This window comes from Myotis nattereri (assembly GCF_964212035.1).
Source record: "Myotis nattereri genome assembly, chromosome: 5".
Classification (NCBI taxonomy): domain Eukaryota; kingdom Metazoa; phylum Chordata; class Mammalia; order Chiroptera; family Vespertilionidae; genus Myotis; species Myotis nattereri.
Genome location: NC_138080.1, coordinates 20,962,951 through 20,977,158, shown reverse-complemented (window position 1 = coordinate 20,977,158; position 14,208 = coordinate 20,962,951). Strand labels below are relative to the sequence as shown.

Genomic DNA, 14,208 nt, shown 5'->3' with positions numbered 1-14,208 from the left:
GCTCTGGGAATACAAGGTAAGTACCTACTGGGGTGCTTGTGGTACAAGTGTGACTAGAACTAATGGCCATGTGGGGTCCAGAAAAAATAGTGCCGATAGCATAAATCAATGCAGGGCAATGGGGACAGAGGTGACACTGATGGGAAGGAGACACATGAAGGCACCTGACTGGGAGCTTGGCAAGGAGAGATGCGCCCAGAGCCAAGACCTGAATAAAATGCACCCCAATGAAAGCAGCAAGGAGGCCAGTGGGGTTAAAAATATCCACAGGTGGATCCAGGGAGAAGCACCCAAAGGCTGGGAGTAGGGATGGAACTGCCAGAAAAAGCTTGCTCAGAGAACAGACAACAAATACTGGTGACCCAAGCAAGAAGCAGCAGGGTGTGGTGAGTAACCCCAGAAAGGGACAGAGCGAGAGGCAGCACCCTGGAAGCTACATTCGGAAGGGCATGGAACCTTGCAGACAAAAGGCGTGCCTTCATCCTGAGGGGAGCGGCAAGGAAAAGACGATTTCTCCCAAGTTCTCAGGTTTAGTTGACCAAGAGTAGGACCTCAACCTCAAAGAAGCAGGGTCTACAGCCATCTGCAGAGCAACACGCCAGGGTTTGTTTGGGTGAGGCCGGGGGAGGGTTTACAGACTATTATCTGGACAGAACTTAACAATGCTGCTTTGTTCTCATGGTATTTAATTTTACTGCTATCCATCTGTGGCTTCTGATTTGGTTTTCTTTCAGAAAGGTGCTATAAATAAAACAGTAAACTAATTACACACACACACACACACACACACACAGAGTTAAGGATACTAGTATCAACACAAAATGGGTGAGGCAGGAGTGCTGAGGGCAACCTGGCCTCCAGGAGAGCTGTGGGGGAAATGGAGGGCTGGCCATGTGTGCAGAAGGCCTCTGGCTTGTGGTCTCAGTTTGTGACACTCTCCAGAGAGGAGCCAGCCAAGACCGACTGCATGACTGCAAGCTGCAAGTGGAGAAGCCAATGGGCCAGGAGAGTTTGCAAGAAACTTTTGGGAGAGGGATGACAGAAAAGCAATCACAGAACATCAGACGTCCATGATTAGGTAAGTGGATGGGGTAATCATTTACTGGATAACATCAGGGCCAGTGAGACAGGAGGAGGAGAGGGCGTGAATGACTAGGCAACTTGCCAGCTGGCCAGGAGCCTTTGGTCCACTGCTTGCAAATGAGGCAGAGAGAGGTACAGGATATGCCTACAGGGAGTCTTATATTGACAGAGGGGCAGCACCATGGAGAGGGAAGTATGTCAGTGGGGTTAAAAATGTCTATAGTTGGTCACATAGCAGACCAATGTGCCTAAAGGGACAAAAGGGGACAAGTGGCCCCATCATGAAGGGAGGCCTGGGTGTGCTAGAGAAGTGAACATGGGAGGGAGAGGGCATTAAATAAACATGAAGAATGATGTGCACTTTGGTTTCCACTATTAGATTACCCCTAGAAAGAAGCTTAGGAATTACAAACATGTACCAGGTAAATCCCTGCAGGCAAGGAGCAGTGGGCAGTCCCATCCTGGAGGAGTCATTCTGGCCTCAAGGCAGTGGAGCCCTGTCAGCCACAAGGACACCAGATCCCTACCAAGCAAGTCCCATCAGGAGGAAGCAGCCCCATACATTTTCCACTAAGTGACCATATTCTAGAAATCTCTAAGCAACGCCCTAAGGCAGTGGTCGGCACACTGCGGCTTGCGAGCCACATGCGGCTCTTTGGCCCCTTGAGTGTGGCTCTTCCTAAGCCTTAGGAGTACCCTAATTAAGTTAATAACAATGTACCTACCTATATAGTTTAAGTTTAAAAAATTTGGCTCTCAAAAGAAATTTCAATCGTACGGTTGATATTTGGCTCTGTTGGCTGAGTTTGCTGACCACTGGTCTAGGCTCTCTGCTCCTCCTGTTTGTCAGACAGCCTCTCCTCCTGCGAAGTGCCAGCAGCCACAACCCTGAGACACAATGGTGAAGGTCGAAGTGAACAGATTTGGACCAGGGCTGCTTTTAACTCTGGCAAAGTGGATATTGTCGCCATCAATGACCCCTTCATTGATCTCAACTACATGGTCTACATGTTCCAGTATGATTCTACTAATGGCAAGTTCAAAGGCACAGTCAAGGCTGAGAATAGGAAGCTTGTAATCAATGGAAAGTCCATCTCCATCTTCCAGGAGCGAGATCCCACCAACATCAAATGGGTGCTGAGTATGTTGTGGAGTCCCTCGGTGTCTTCACTACCATGGAGAAGGCTGGGGCTCACTTGAAGGTCGGAGCCAAGAGAGTCAACATCTCTGCCCCTTCTGCGGATGCCCCCATGTTCGTGATGGGTGTGAACCATGATAAGTATGACAACTCCCTCAAGATTGTCAACAATGGCTCCTGCACCACCAACTGCTTGGCCCTCCCTGGCCAAAGTCATCCATGACAACTTTGGCATTGTGGAGGGACTCATGACCACAGTCCATACCATCACTGCCACCCAGAAGACGGTGGATGGTCCCTCTGGGAAGCTGTGGTGTCATGGCCGAGGGATGCCCAGAACATCATCCCTGCTTCTACTGGCGCTGCCAAGGCTGTGGGCAAGGAGAGCTGAATGGGAAGCTCACTGGCATGGCCTTCTGTGTCCCCACCCCCAATGTGTCGGTTGTGGATCTGACCTGCTGCCTGGAGAAAGCTGCCAAATACGATGACATCAAGAAGGTAGTGAAGCAGGCATCAGAGGGCCCCCTCAAGGGCATCCTGGGCTATACTGAGGACCAGGTTGTCTCCTGCGACTTTAACGGTGACACCCACTCCTTCACCTTCGATGCTGGGGCTGGCATTGCCGTCAATGACCACTTTGTCCAGCTCGTTTCCTAGTATGACAATGAATTTGGCTACAGGGTGGTGGACCTTATGGTCCACATGGCCTCTAAGGAGTAAGAGCCCCCCTGGAACACCAGCCCCAGCAAGAGGAAGAGAGGCCCTCAGCTGCTGGGGAGTCCTTGCCCCAGATCAATTCCCCAACACACTGAGAATCTCCTGACCATCGTTTCCATCCCAGACCCCCCGAAGAAGGGGAGGGGTGTAGGGAGCCCTACTTTGTCGTGTACCATCAATAAAGTCCACTGTATTCAGCCAAAAAAAAAAAAAAGAATCAGTCTATTGTAGGCCAGGGAACAGAGGCACCAGGTAGCCTCTGTGTGAGGGCTAGGATGACTTTACTAAGGCACAGACCCAACAAGGCTGCAGCCTTGGGTAAATTCTTCCCACAGTTGTCGCCCTCACTCCATACTGCCCCAGCCAGCCCCTACCATCAACGTGCCAGCCCAACAACACAAGGGGCCGCAATAGACTCCTTTCACCTTCAGACCTTTCATTTGCTATACCTGGTACTACCTTGAACTCTCTGTGGCTCTGAAGCTCAGACTCTCCCCATATACACATCTGGGAGCCCCAAAGCAGGGACATCTTTACTTGATTCCTGTCCTCCCAGTACAAAGTAGGTGATCAGTGAATGACTCTGGGATAAAAGGCATCCCACAGTGACCACACAAGATTGTCATCCTGGGGCTTCCAGCTCAATCTCAAAGTTCTGGAAAAGGAAAGCAGCTCTCATTTGCATAAGGAAATTGTGGTGACTGGCCAGACCATCCTTCACTCGGAACCAATGCTTTCCATATGAGCTCCATACCAGGACTGGAAACTGCAGTTGAAATGATATTCTTTAAATGACTAAGCAATACCTGGATGAGTACTGCAAAGAAGGGCAAGGCTTCTCTGGCCACAAACAAGGAGAGTGTGCACTCCTGTGGAGGATGAGGCAAAGAGGAGCAGAGAGGGACAAGACAGGAGAAGACAAGACCAATGTAGTAACACAGACACAGGTTTGGAGTCAGGACAGATACCAGTGCATGCAGGCAGCTGAAAGGAGGGAAGGTGGGATGGCACAGTGAAGGGGCCAAGTGACCATACTGGCTTTTTGTCCTTCACAAGGCCCTAACTGCAGGGTTGGGAATATAGTGTGCGGTGAGGGGCAGGCGTGGAAGGTGCACTGGACCCAGATTCCAGGGACATTCTGAACATAGACAATAGGAGAATCTCATTCCTGCCTCAATTATATAGTTGAGAATCCCATACTCAACTGTACCTACACACATTCAGCATGCTGTTCAGATGCAAAAGATGGGGAACCGAAGAAGGGATGCGTAGAGACAGGGTACATCAGTGAGAGTGAGTGCTAGCTAGGGCTGCTCTCTGTGTGTCTGAGTCCTGCAGGAAATAAATGGCTCTCAGCACCTGAAACCAATGGGGAGAGAAGCTGGAAATGCAAAAACTCATAAACCTACCTGCAGATATATGGAGGAATTTATTGTCTAGAGTCTCACGACAGAGTAGACAGCATCTTCAACCAATTCAACCAAAGTTTTACACCTAAAAGACCCAAAAATGCTGTCTCCTCTGTTTTTACAATGACCTGTGGCCAAGAGGCAGGAGCCACCATGTGCTGAGTTAGTTGAAGGGCAAGGGACAGAAAGAGAATTTCACTTATTATTTCCAACCCAAAGTTTGCATGATTCAACTGGGTGTCCCATTTGTGGATATACTCCCAGAAGATTTCATGTTCCCAGTTTAGAAAAATTAAGGCAATTAATCATTTCAACATCAGATGGCACGATATATCTTTTGACAATGTCATATCTTACAAAGCTTGGTGTTCAGCAGTTACTGCAAGAAAAAAGCAGATACCATGTAAAAATTTACGTGGTACAAGAAATGCAGGTAGCAGATGGCCAATCTGGTTCTAGCGTGTGAGGAGCCGCGCAACAGGCACACACATTCCATTAGGAAGTAACTATGGTTATCCAAGGGTACTGTCTTCCTTCCAATTTATGTGCTTAATTTTTTTCAAACTGCTGGGACATTAGTACTTATTTAGTTGTTTGCTTTGGCCTAGGAGCAACACAAAACATTGAGATGCTAAGAATGTTGTGAACCACAAAAGTTTGGGAACTTCTGGGTTAATGAAAATAAAGTAAATTATTTTCCTAAATTTACAGAAACCCCCCCCCCCCCCAAATGAAGCACTTCTGTTTCAAGGACATTGATTGCTATCATCCCAACTCATCTAAGTGATCTGAAAACATTTTAAGGACAGACATTATTTAGCAGACAACACACTATAAATGTTTTTTCAAATTTCAACAGAAACTATTTAGTTTCCTGAAGAGTAGGAGATTTGGGGGGGGGGGGGCAGGGGGAGAAGGCATAAGGTAAGGCTTGGTTCTGGGACTCGGATGGCAAGCAAGAGAGGGAAAGAGAAAGGCTATATAGGAATAAGCTGATTTCTAGAGATTCAGTCCCAGTTCTGCCCATCATAAGAGGCTGAGTAAACCTAGCAGGTTGTGACTGTTTACACTTTGTACTTGTGGTTCCTCCTGAAGTTTTGGTCTCCCAGAGGGCCCAGGAAGCCATGATCCTGCCTCATCTCTGTCCTGTCCATTACTCACCCCTGTGGTAAAGTGACATGCACATAGTTAGCAAGATGCCAGGGAAGGCAGGAGCAGAACAGGTTGATTGGAAGCTTCATTGATTCTTCCGTGAAAGATGATGACCATACTAATCACACACACACCTGTGCCAGGGCCTAAGAAAGCTTGCCCGTAGGTACGTGGTGCTTCCTGGGCTGGTGCTCTGCACTAAGCACTAGATCTGTATCTACTTGGTTAATTCTCACAGCAACTCTCTATAAGGCATGTGGTGGCCTCATCATCCTCATCCCCATGGCAACATGGAAGCAGGGTAGCAGTGGCCTGGTTGGTCAGAGGTCACCTGGGGCTGTGTTTATCTAGAGCACTCTGTTCCATAGCAGCCTCTGCTCACCAACCAAACTCAGGGGTGGAGACAGTTGACCAGCATTGCTGGGCCTCGTGAGTCTGCAGTTTGGCCAATGACAACCCATTTTCATGTCCCAGCACTTATTTACTTATTTATTTTAAAATATGTTTTTATTGATCTCAGAAAGAGGGAGAGAAACATCGATGAGAGAGAATCATCGATCAGCTGCTCCCTGCACGCTGCCCTTACCAGGGATCAAGCCTGCAACCCAAGCATGTGCTCTCCTGGTTCATGGGCTGACAACCACTGAACAACACCGGCCGGGCTTTTTAAAAAAACAAAACAAAACACAACATCCTGGCATTTATTAATTAGTGAGCCTACCCTCTTTGCAGAATACCACGTGGTCCTTGAGCTGAGTCTCAGTTAGATTTCAGGAGTGGTATTTCCAAAGAATTTCACCCTCATAAACAAATCAGAGCCAAGATTACTCAGAGTACCTGGCATCTGTTTGCAATGTGACTCGGCCCATGTCATAGGTGAAAATCTGAAGTACACTTCCCTGCTGATGCCATAGCAAGCAAGGTGGAAGGGAGCAGAAACCAAGTTGTTATTTATGCATCCCAAGCAGTAAGGGGCCCACAGGGCTGTGGCCTGAACTTGTTTCATGACAAGCAAAATGCTGGGGATACCAGGTGACCCCAGCCCCTAAAGAAGTTCTAAGTTCACAGTTGCACACACTCTTCAGAAAAAGGAAATCACCTCCCCACCGCTACAAGGCTCTACTATAAAAAAATCATTTGGGGGAAGGGCAAGATTATACCCGGGAACAAAGAGAAGGGAGTGGGGAACTCTAACTTGAGGTAAAATTTACCAATTTTCTAAATGCTAGTTAATTTGCAGCAACTCTTCTCTTACCCTGTCCTAAGAACACCTTTCTTGGAACTGTTGGTTACACTGGTTACAAAACATGAGTATCATAAGGCCTGCTCCCTCATGGTCCCAGAGCAGAAGTTACTTCCCATTCATGACCACAGCCTGCTTCACTGTGTGATCTGTGTCAGTGGGAAGCACAAACACAGGATTCTTGTCCATCTAACCACCAGCTCAAGCAGCTGGTGAGAACAGCACTCATGTCATCAGCCAGACTGCACTACCTGGAGCCTCGCCAGTGGCTGTGAGCCGAAGCTGCTCTTAGAAGTCTTAATCCTCCTTCCCCAAGCTTGTACACACTCTGACCCACACCCCTGAGACCTGCCAACTGGGCCTGTTACACCTTGGACTCCACCCAGCAGCTGCCGTAACTCAAGCGATTCAAGGTGCAGATGAGCCAGTCTTCCTGACAGGGGAGTGCAGACGTGCTCAAGCTCTCGGTCTCTCACCGAGGGGACCAGGTCTACAAGGACCCTGCAGCCAGGAGGACAGGAGCCAGGCCCCAGGCAGACCACAACCTTGCCAATCAGAATTCCAGTCCCTTTGCTTTGGAAACCAATCTAAATGACCTGTTGGATCATTAAATTAGGGGCACTGAGCCCTGGCTGGGTGGCCTCAGTTGGTTGAAGTGTCATCCCAAAAGGTTTACTTCCCGGTCAGAACACATACCATTGTGGGTTCAATCCTCAGTCGGGGCATGTATGAGAGGCAACCAATTGACGTTTCTCTGTCACATCAACGTCTGTCTGTCTGTCTGTCTCTCTCTCCCCCTAAAATCAATAAAAGCATATCCTCAGGTGAGGATTAAACAAACAAAAAATAGGGGCACTGAAAATTTTACACCATCTTTCCCTGAAAAAGCTGCCAGAAGATGGAGGACTGAGTGGCTCAGGTACAACAAAAGGTCTCACTGGTGCTGACAAGTAAATCTGATTGTATGGATTTGTAAATTTAAAATGTTCCTGTGATGGACATACAGTAAAAACAAACAAAACTCTGACGTGGACAAGATAAAATGTGCTAGCCCTAACCAGTCTGGCTCAGTGGATAGAGCGTCGGCCTGCAGACTGAAGGGACCCAGGTTCGATTCCGGTCAAGGGCATGTACCTTGGTTGCGGGCACATCCCCAGTAGGGAGTGTGCAGGAGGCAGCTGATGGATATTTCTCTCTCATTGATGTTTCTAATTCTCTATCCCCCTCCCTTCCTGACTGTAAAAAAATCAATAAAATATATTTTTTAAAAAAGAAGATAAAATGTGCTAGGCTAAAGTATATTCCAGTAGGAGCAGGCTAATTTTTCCTATAAAGGGCCAGAGAGTAAACACAAGACAGCTGTGTGAGACATAGTTTGTTGCAATACTGCATTCTGCTGTTGCTATGTCAGGAAAGCAGCCCCCTAAAAATCCTTAGACAAATGATGTGACTGTGTACCAATAAAGCTGATATTGGCCTGTGGTTTGCAACCCGTTTCTAGACTTTATGACAAGGTGAGGTAAAGCAGAATGAAAAATTAGGTAAAAATGTGCACGTAGGCAGGTACACAGAACAATAAAATGAAGTGGGATATGGTAGTGGATCTGTGGAAGACTTATACCTATTTACACTGAAATATCAATCATCAACATATATGTAGAAACAGCTCGGCTTCTGTATTCTGCCCCCTTTCACACGCCCCCATTCTCTGTTGGTGGGGTTGGTCAGCCTGCCTGCCTCTCTATCTGGTGAGCTGGGTTCCAGGCACTCCAAGGCAGCCTTGAGTCTGGCCAAGTTTCCAAATTAGAGACTGGAAGATTATGACGGAAATATGATGCCATTAACTTAAACTCTACATTCCCACTGACCTGGGTCTTCGGTTGTGCCTTTCATAAGTCATTGTCTTCTGATTGCCTTTTTTAAAGCTATTTATGCCAGTCCTTTACTTATCTTCACTTTTTATCTTTAGTTATTAATTTTTTCAAAAGAACTGACAATCTAAACTATAATAAGAACTGCAATGTAACAGGGCTATTAATTCATGAAGAAAATTTCTACTTTGATAGGTGGACTCCAAGATGGCTTCAGAGCCAAGCAGATCACAAAGCTGAGTGAGGTGGGCAGGAAGGCCAGGCACTTCATCCACTTAGATGAGAGTTTCCCAGGAGGAAGGAAACTACTGAAATGAGGAGAAAGACTGAGAGTGAGAAATTAGGATTAGGCTGACCGAAGTCTTGGGTTGCCCTGGTGTACATCAGAAAGCTTCTAAAGACGATAGCACACTGGTTCTCTGAGACCCTCCCCATTTCCAACAAAAGGATGATAATCAAGTTCACGATCCTTACGAACAAAATGTAAAACTGTAAAAATGAAAACTATGATGTTTCCAGTACACCAAATACTGAGGGAAACATGTTAGTGTCAACTTCCAAGCACGTGATCAAAGTCAAGCTGTTTGGGGATTTGGAAGGACAAGTAGAGGGAGGTGAGCAGTGCAGACAATCAACAACTTGCACAGACGATAGCTAGTAGTAGACAGAGAGAAGCAGTCCACTGCATGTAGCTGAAATGTTCCAAAATGCATCAGCTGGGTACACAGGTCTGGTATATGTAAGTGAAAACAACATTCAACAAGCAAGCAGCGCTAACGCGGTCGGAATCTCCACAAAAGCATGTGGTGCCTCTAAACAGCAGAGTGGTGGCTGAGAGTGATGCTGAAGGTTTCCCTGGGACCCACTTATGCTCACTGGGGACAAAAGGGGCTCAGGGAATGGGGCTAGCTGAGAGCTCTGAGAGACACCACAGCTCGTCAGAGCAACACTTCAGTTATCACCACCAAAAGCCCTCAATGAGAGGAAAGTTAAAACCAGCCCTTCAATGGCTAAGAGAAGAGAGACATGGAGATACTCCAAGGAGCCAGGAACAGATACATCCATGATGGATAAGGACACACTCTGACTCAGGGTTTAGAGATGCAGGAGCCTGGTTACCTCTATGAAGAGTTGATGCCAATGAAGTGACCTTTTTTTTTTTCTTTAAATATATTTTATTGATTTTTTTTACAGAGAGGAAGGGAGAGGGATAGAGAGTTAGAAACATCAATGAGACAGAAACATCTATCAGCTGCCTCCTGCACACCCCCTACTGGGGATGTGCCCTTGACCGGAATCGAACCTGGGACCCTTGAGTCCGAAGGCCAAAGCTCTATCCACTGAACCAAACCGGTTAGGGTGTGACCTTTTCTTTAATGATATCACCTACCCTCTGAACTTCACTGAGAAGCTAAATTTTAAAGATTTTGGAGGATGGGGGTGAAGGTTACTTTTGTCAGTATCAGGCCCTCTCAAGAAGTGGCTCCAGGAAAGATGACTGACTTTTCCTCTCAACTTGCCTCACCTTTCTCTCTCTTCTTTTTAAAAAAATTGTTTTACTGATTTTTAGAGAGAGAAACATCAATCAGCTGCCTCCTGCAGGCCCCCAACCTGGGCACGGCCCCTGATTGAAAATTGAACCAACTTTTTGGTGCACAGGATGATGCTTAACCAACTGAGCCACACTGGCCAGGGCCTGCCTCACCTTTCATTGGGTTCAGAACCCAAGTAATGGGTGGGGGAAGGGAGAGCATTGCCTTTCCCAAAGAAAAGAGAACACAGAAAGTGACAAAGTTAACGTCAGAACTTGAAAAACCCGAGTCTGAGTCCCCCATTTCCAAAGTAGGAAATGAAAGACTGACACAAGGCCCAAAGACAACCAGCCAGTGAGATGACAGCATTTAAACTAGAGACACACTCCAAGGGTGCAGCAAAAATCGGCCCTTTTATAGTCAAGCAGCCCTAGAGAAACAGCGAAGGCACCTCTCCTGTCATATTAGGGTTAAGGCCTTCAGATAGCTACCTCCATGCACTGCAGGGAGGCCTCAGCCCTCAGCAAATATTCAGTGTCTACTTCTGCCCTCATAATCTGTGCATAATCTAACCGTGAGGTGGATGCTTAGATTTAAATAATCGTTCTCTCAAGAACAGCTAAGGAAGCAAAGAACTGCCCAGGGAGCTGCTGCTTTGTGAGAATGAATATTCCTGTTTGCCATTAATTACACCTAGCTTACACTGAAGTAAATGACTCACAGAAGTGTCCCAACTCTTACTTTGACAGGAGGCGGCTGCAGATACTAGAGAGAAAGTGTGAGCTACCTCCTAGCAGGGCTCCCCTAGGCAGCCCAGGGCTTGCCTTTAGATGGCAACCACTGGCAAAGCCAACCCTGAGTTCTATGCCCCAGGGAAGCAGCAGATTTTAGATACTGATTCTGTCCCCCTGTCCAAGTTTATTACCTGGCTGATTCTGTAAGCTTGTCCTTAGCACCCACTCCAGTGAGGAGCTCTCAGGCCACCAGAAACCAAAAGAGCTGCCCCCGTGCACAGACAATATTCCCAATGAACCTGGAGCATTCCCTGGAATTCCTCAATGCCTTTGTATTAAAGTTGCCAAAAATATTCAACATTCACCACATGAAGCTTCAAACCAGGGTCTAGTATATAGAGGACTAAATAAAAACGCGTGTACACATATCCTGGAGTGAAAAGGGCAAAGTGGGTTTTTAATAACTAGTTTGCAAGCCACGCTGAGGAAAGCTGGAGACGCACACCCACTGTGCAGTTTGAGCCCATGACCCTTCTGCAGCTCTCCACATCACTCTTTGGGATTCTGAGTTCTCCCAGACTCCACATCTGGGAGGGTGCTGAGCTGATGCCCCTATTATCTTCTTTGGGGTCTTAACGCCCTCACACCAATGATTCCCACACCTCTGTATTGTCTGAGGGCCTGGGGCAAGGAACTAGACAGAAGAAAGTGAGAGAGCTTGGCCAGTGTGACTCAGTGGTTGAGCACTGACCCAAGCACCAAGAGGTCGCTGGTTTGATTCCCAGTCAGGACACATGAGGGCTGTGGGCTCCATCCTGGGTATGGGCCGTGCAGGAGGCAGCCGATCAATGATTCTCATTCATAATTGATGTTTCTATCTCTCTCCCTCTCCCTATCTCTCTAAAAATCAATAAAAACATTAAAAAAAAAAAAAAAGGAGAGGTCTTCTCCTATGTATTTAGTAATACAGACCAGTCAGCATGTTCCACCCATCCCAACCAAACTCCTTCCCTCCAAAGGCCTGACATTTAGTGGAGGAGCAGAGGCGTGCCAGGGTTCAAGTGCTCATAGGCATAAGGCTTCATTAGGTGTAGGAAATGGGCCTCTGTGATCCATCACCAGCATGGTCGGCTTTTGATGGAAACAGTTGCTGAATTTCCCCAGGATAAACAGAATGTAGAGAGAAGGGAAGGGGATGTAAGAGCAAGGAACTATGGACCTGGGCCAGCTTCACGGTGGGAACCCCTGAGGCAGCGCCTAAGCGAGCCTGGGGGAGGTAGAGGCACTAGAAAAGGTCTCAGCCTAGTATTTTTAAATGGCACAATGGGAGACAATAAGACCTCTAGCCAATGTGTGAGGAAACAAGTGACCCCCATAGTACTCAGCCAATGAGGAACCTGAGGAAGGACTGAATAAATAGGCTGAGTTTGCTACCCCAGGTGTGCCTGTACAACTGGACGGACACCTGCTCTCAAGAACGTATTAAAAGTCTCGTTTTTCGCCATACTTATGTCTCAGAGTCCATTATTTGAATTTGAACAGGTAAGCATTTCTCACATTAGGAGAGGGCAGAATATGAGAAAAAGACTCCAGCTGAGAATTTGCAAAAAAAACAACAATAAACAAACAAACAAACAAAAAACAGGGCCCAAAGTTCTTCAGTAGCCCAGAAAGAGACATAAAGAGAGGACTTAGGACCTAGTGGTGGAGGGTGCAATGGGGGCTGCTGCACAGAGAAAGTGATACTTCATACTTGCACCATATCTACACACAACTGACAGAAACATTATGTGGCCACTCAAGCACTAAAAAAATTTTCTAGTAGTAATGTAACAAGGTCAAGCTGAGTATATTTCATTGAATATGTAATAGTATATGCCATTCAACCCAATATACCCAAAATATCATTTCAACATGTAGTCATAATAAAATAAATTTTACCTTTTCATACTAAATATGTCTGAAATCCAAGTATACCCCATACTTACAGCACATCTCAATTTAGTAGCTAAATTTTCACCCAAAATAATTTATCTGTATTTAGAGTCTATAAAATTTAGAGTTGAAAAAGTAGATTCACATATCCAAAGTATTCCAAACATACTTAAAAGTTCTCCAATAACGCCAAAACCGGTTTGGCTCAGTGGATAGAGCGTCGGCCTGCGGACTAAAGGGTCCCAGGTTCGATTCCGGTCAAGGGCATGTACCTCGGTTGCGGGCACATCCCCAGTGGGAGATGTGCAGAAGGCAGCTGATCGATGTTTCTCTCTCATCGATGTTTCTAACTCTCTATCTCTCTCCCTTCCTCTCTGTAAAAAATCAATAAAATATATTTAAAAAAAAAAAAAAAGTTCTCCAATAACTAAATTCAGCATCAGTTTTAACATTTAATTTAAGAATTCAATAAAACTTAAAAATTCAGTTCCTCAGCTGCACTAGCCACATTCTGATACTCAAGAGCCCCGTGTGGGCCTTATCATAAACATCTAGAACAGCGGTTCTCAACCTGTGGGTCGCGACCCCTTTGGGGGTTGAACGGCCCTTTTACAGGGGTCGCCTAAGACCATCGGAAAACACATATATAATTACATATTGCTTTTGTGATTAATCACTATGCTTTAATTATGTTCAATTTGTAACAATGAAATTGGGGGTCACCACAACATGAGGAACTGTATTAAAGGGTCGCGGCATTAGGAAGGTTGAGAACCACTGATCTAGAAGATTTCTCTCCTCTAGAAGCTAGGTCAGGGCACATCCTTTAGGACCTCTGCTCCAGAACTACAGCAACCCAGACCACACTACATATTTAGGGTTGGTTTGACCCCAACTCAGTCCCACACCAACCACCTTCATCACCCAGTGATCCATCTGTGTTACAAATCAACTTGCACTTTATAAACCTAAATATAATTATTTAAAAGAAAACACTAATATCACATGAGATGTGTGAACTTGTTTGAATGGGAGAGAGAGACCTTTTGGGAGACAACATGGGAAATCTAATATGGGATGCAATTACTGTTAATTTTTTTGTATATAGCAAAATGTTTATTGTGGGTTTTTAAGGATGATGCCCTTTTTGTTATAAATGAATAAACACTTCACTGATTTTTTATCTTTTTATTGTGGTAAAATATACATAACATAAAATTTAACATTTTAATCATTTAAAAATGATCAGTTTAGTGGCATTAAGTATATTCACATTGTTGTGCAGCCAGAAGTACCATCCATCTCCAGAACATTTTTAATTTTGTAAAACTGAAACTGTCCCCATTAAACACTAACTACCCAATTCCCTCCCCCCAGCCTCTGGCACCCACCAT

At 46.0% G+C, this 14,208-nt stretch overlaps 1 protein-coding gene and 1 pseudogene across 6 annotated transcripts in view; one reads left to right on the top strand and one right to left on the bottom strand.

Annotated features, from left to right (window-relative positions):
- BRD4 (bromodomain containing 4) overlaps positions 1 to 14,208 on the bottom strand; it is an 88,911-nt gene that overhangs the window by 36,894 nt on the left and 37,809 nt on the right. The window lies entirely within an intron of this gene.
- On the top strand, positions 1,967 to 2,941 carry LOC308519440 (glyceraldehyde-3-phosphate dehydrogenase-like; annotated as a pseudogene). Its single transcript has one exon. The product of its transcript is annotated as a glyceraldehyde-3-phosphate dehydrogenase-like (transcript).